The sequence below is a fragment of the Hipposideros armiger genome, unplaced genomic scaffold, assembly GCF_001890085.2.
Source record: "Hipposideros armiger isolate ML-2016 unplaced genomic scaffold, ASM189008v1 scaffold_757, whole genome shotgun sequence".
Lineage (NCBI taxonomy): Eukaryota > Metazoa > Chordata > Mammalia > Chiroptera > Hipposideridae > Hipposideros > Hipposideros armiger.
In genome coordinates this window covers 510,930-516,550 of record NW_017732107.1, presented here as the reverse complement: position 1 = coordinate 516,550, position 5,621 = coordinate 510,930, and positions in this window count along the sequence as shown.

Below are 5,621 nucleotides of genomic sequence, written 5' to 3'. Positions count from 1 at the left end.
GATTATTTGAAAGTAGATCTAATATGCTTAACTGATAAATTGGGTGCCAGATCTGAGGTAAAAAATATAATTTAAGAACTCTCAGATTTTTATCTTAATTAAATGGTGACCCCATTTGAAAGAGCTAGTAAGTACCTTTACAAATTTAGGAAACATTTTGTTTGCTTAAACAACAATTAAAAATTATATAGATTAATATAAAATTAAATGTTTGTTCTAAGTGGATATAAAAAAGATAAAACATAGTTACTTTATAGTTACTTGTATCTCAAAAAATTTCTTATATCTTTCAAATACACAATATAAGAGAATAAGCATGCATATAATAAGATTTCATTAAATCTTTTATATTAATGAAGTGTTCTCTTATATGCACTGCTTGTAAACCTTGCTCTTGTAAGTTGTAGAAAATAAAAATAATTTCTTAATTCCCCTGGTCTATCAGAGAACATAAAAGGTACAGTGAGATTCTTATAAGATCTATTCCTCCAAAGACTAAACAAATATTATTATGCTCTATTGGGTTTTTATTTATTTATTTAAACCAAGGCTGAATTGGAAGTACTTGAGTTAACAATCTCCCCTTCTAAATATTAACTATAAAGCCATCGGACATGAATGGAATATCAGAGGTCTTTTTGGAATCCAGTACCCACCATCCCCAGGTCCCGAGTACAATACTGCCTATTTTTCTATTCACTTACAGTCTATAACTTTTTGCATGCATACCTGATAGCAAACATCAAAATGAGAAATAAATTGTCATACCTGCCTTATTATATAGTGCAACCTGCCTTATTCTTTTAATTATATATTTTACCAATTTAATATCTGTTAATGTTCACTTTTGATTACATGTGAAAGATTTCTAAAATATTTTCTTTACTTGATCCTTTCTTGAAATAATCTAGGTTTAATCTAACTGGAAGAAAAATCTAATTAATTTAATTATGTTTTAAATCTGCCTTTAAAACATATTAAAAGCAAAAAAGCAAAACAAAACATATTAAAAGCATATTTAAAAACAAACTAAAAAGTCTTCGGGTCCATCCTAACTTTGAAGTGTCTAAACTGCTTGATTTTTATTTTTAAAAAAATTTTGGGTTTTTTAATATGATGATGAGCTTTATCAGACAGTGAAGAATAAGAAAGAGAGAGGGACTTTAAGGTATAAATAACTAGATTTTTAACATTTTTGAGCTCTGAGTAAATGGTTTAATGTCAAGATGTTGAATCAATAGCTAAAGATTGACATGGTTTCTGTAATTAAAGTCTGCATAAATTTTTTGAAATGAAAATCATGTGAGAATTTACATGCATGATAAACATATCTCTGGATCAGTGTGAAGACTACTTGTCATCACACTGATTTGTGAGTAAATGGGTTAAAGTTTAGAAAGAACAATAAATTGTTCTAAACAGGAAAATTATGCCATAGTAATGAATGTAATGGAGAAAACAGGAAAATGTAAGAAATAAAGAGGATTTCTTTTGGTATTTTTCTTATCCTGTGCTAAAACAGGGATATTCTTAGTGTCACTTTCAAGAGAAAAAAATTCCTCCTGTTAATTAAGTACAACCAAAGGACATATTCCTAAAAAATAAGTAATGCCTTTTGCCAGTAATTCAATGAAAATATGCAGCACATTTAATGGAAAAACTAAAGATAAGATGAGTGTATAGCTAGTATATTACTCTTAGGATTATTTATTTTCAAACTAGAAAATCATACCATTGTTTTATTTCACATTTTTAAAACTCTACCTTATAAAATAAAATCATAATTGTCTGAAAGAGAATATAATATTAAATATATTGAAAATCCAGAAATAAGCATTCTCAAATAAATTATTAAATTATGAATAAATGCCTACAGGAATATTTCATAAGAATAGGAAGTTTGTCTTTTTTTCCACAGCCTTATTCTAGTTCCCTTTTTTCAGAAAAAAAGTAGTACATGATCTACTTAGACATAGCATTATGATTATATATTTTGTATGCATGTTTAATTAACTAGAATTTTCTAGCTAAAATTTTCCTATATAAGTTGAAAACAAAATAACTCGAGTATTTGGTGTTCTCTTAATCTTAAAATTTACATCATTATTATTACTACTTATAATTTTTCAGATACAACATTTAACTTTAAGCATTTGAAGTATACCTTCAATCTATGATATGTTGGCAGTCTTTTAGTTTTGCATTAATTAATATACCTTCATTGCCTCAAATGTCCTATGACTGTGACAACATTTTCACACAGTGTACAAAATTTGTAAGAAAAAATTTTGACATCTATTCATATTTTGAAATTGATATGTTTACAAGCTGATTAAGTGTTTATATCTGAAAATAAGGCAGACACCGAATAAATTATCAAGCCAGAACAGCAATATAAAACTTAAATCAGACATAGTGCATATTCAATTAAATCACTACTGCCTCCAAATGAAAACCAATTAGTGTATCTGGAAAGATTTAGAACAAAACAGAGAGCGTGACATTTTTCAGGCCAAGAATGGCAGTCCTAGGCTGATGGCAAGTCTCTGGGTAACCCTCTGGAGTGCACAACACTGCCAATATGTGAGGTGGCTCCATCAACAATCTGTGTCTGCCATGTTATTCTTGGGATTTGTAGACATATTAAAAATCATGAAAAGGAAAATACAGAAACAACGAGGGCGGTTGAAAACTGATTTGGATTTGAAATTAACGAGGTGTTGAACATCAGGGGAATTTTCCCTTCTTCACTCCAACTTCTTAGCTGTGCTAGCTTTTCTGTTAGTACTGAAGCTAGTTTTCAATTCAAGCCAGTTCAATATTATGAGACTCTAAAACCTGTTCTACAACACACACTTTTCTGAGTATTATGCAAAGATAACAAAAATCTGGCCTCTGTTTTCAAATAGCTTAGCATATTGCAAGGGAAAGAAATATAAGAAATGAGAAAGCCCCTGGGATGGTAGGAATAGAGTGGAGCTCAAAATGCAATTAAGAATTCAGAGGGAGCAGTGCCTAACTCATCTGAACAGTTACAAGGAAGTTGTACAAAGCAGGTTACATACATGCTGAATCCTGAAAGCTTGCAAATGGACACACTGCAAATGGACATAGTAGTTAAGATAAAAGATGTCTTTGAGGTACAAACACAGAAATAAATCAGCATTAGATATTTAGGAGGTAATCACAGCTCAAATATTATAAGATAGTCAACACAATCATAGGAGTTTGGATATTACTCATTTTCAATTTATTAAAAAGTATAAAATACGAAATAAAATGAGATCTGTGTTTAACTATGGCATTTAATAAATTCAATTTTTGAAACTAATATTTTTTGAGTGACTTATATTTTCAAGTAAAAGGAAAAGCACAAAGTGATAGTGAAAGGTGGCAGAATATGCCACCCCAAAATATTCCCCTTTGGCATAAGGATTGTGTTGAGCTGAAGACACTTAATAAACAGCAGATGGAAAAAAGGCACTTTAGTCTCCCCTTTTCTTCCTGAAAACTTGAGATAAAAACTCCCATGTGACAGATGCGCTCACTGTACCAGGAAAACAGGAGCATTCTTTGACAGGAAGTCAAAAGAGAATTTTGTACAAACAGACTTGGTTAAAATATTTCTTAATTTAATTTAGTCTCCCCTATATTTTAATTATGTTTCCACAGTTGCCTCTCTTTGGTCAACCTAGTATAAAAACATTTAGATTTTGCCACTTCTTTGGGTCTTCATTGCTTATGAAGGCTCCCATGTCATGTAAAACATATATTTGCATGCTTTTTTCCTGTTAATCTGTTTTATATCAGTTTAACTCTCAGATCAAGCTGAAAAACATTAAGAAGGTAGGGGAAAAATTTTGCCTCCTCTATAAAAGAATATGCTTAAGACTGATGTAATGGTCGTAAACATATTGGGTCTTTGTTGTTTAATTCCTATTTAACATCTGCATAAGTCTGACAGTTAAACAAGTTTTGTTAAAACTTGTGATACTGCAAAAAGTACACGATAATTTTCAAACAGTCCTAGGTCATATTTGCCAACAGAATAGATTTATTGCACCCAAATAGGAAAGGAGAAACTTGTTTGTTTGCTTTTCATCTTTGGCTAATTTTGTTTCTCTGCCTCTAGAGTTCTGCCCCAGATTCAAAATATTTTTAAATTGTTTTCTTCCTAATGGTTCATCTTGCTTTTATACATGAAAGAGGCATATATTTTTTCTGTATAAGATGTATCTTAAAGTACAAAGAAAATGTTTAACACCCCTTCATTTTTTTTGTTTTCTTTTTTGTTTCATTGAGGTGACATTGGTTAGTAAAATTGTGTAGGCTTCAAGTGTGCAATTCTAAAATATATATCATCTATATGTTATATTGTATGCCCACCACCCAGAGTCAGTTTTCCTTCCATCACCATATATTTGACCCCTTTTCCCTCTTCTACCACCCCCCTACCCCCTTACCCTCTGGTAACCACTAAACTGCTGCCTGTGTCTATGAGTTTAAGTTTGTTTATTGGGTTCCTTGGTTGCTTTTGTTTTATATCCCACATCTGAATGAAGTCATATTTCTTCAACATTATGTAAGTACTAGACTCAGTGCTCCATAATCTGAGTAATCCAATGAGAAGGACAGACAGGATACCAGCCATAGTGGAATTGTACTTTCATGGAGGAAAGAGAAAATAATTTTTAAAAATGACTCAAATAAATATTGAATATTTAATTGCTATGAAGGAAGTGCTATGATTCTGTGATACAGGATAACAAGGGGGATGGCCTCCAGGAAGGGTTGATATTTCAGCTGAAACATGCAGGGTGTTAGGGGACAGGAATGCCAGGTGGCAGGAGAAAAGAGTGAAATATAAATGCAAAGACTTCGAATTAAGGAGAGTTTGGCATGTTTCTTCTGGAAAATGCCAAAAGATATTGTGTTCATAAGAGAGTGAATGAGTTAGGGAGTTCTAGGAGATGAAATCAGCAAAGTGGGCTAGATCATGTAAGGATTTATAGGTCCTGGGCAAAGGCTTTAATTTCTTTCTAAATATGATGAGAAATCATTTAAGCTGAGAATAGCATACTGGGGTTTTTATTAAACAAGAGTTCTCTGGTCAGTGGAGAGGCTGGAGAAAGAAGCAGGGAAGCCAGAGAGGAAGCCAATGTACCTACCTAAACAAGAAACTGTAGTGATTTTACCAAAATGTGGAGATAGATAAATGAGGATGCATCAGAGATGCAATTTGGAGGTGACATGAACAATATTTGAAGGTTGATGGAACATGGGTGCCTAGGTCTGGTTAGACTCATATCAAAGACAAAATCTTCTTTTTCCTAAATTATACAATTAATTTTACAAAGCCACACTGTAGATTTTGCTGGGAAAGACAACAGCAATAGCATAAGAAGAAGATTTCACGTCCACCACCATATATTAATAAACACAAAAGACCAATGGTAACTCAAAACATTTTGGGTGAAAATAGGAATTAGAGCAAAATATATCCTCAAAGGAATACAAATAACTGTGTTGCCTATAGTACTAAATAAATGAATCAGAAAAAGTTAGCAAGAGTTCAAAAACAATTTCTTTTACTAAAATAATAACCTAGTTCAGGAAGAAAG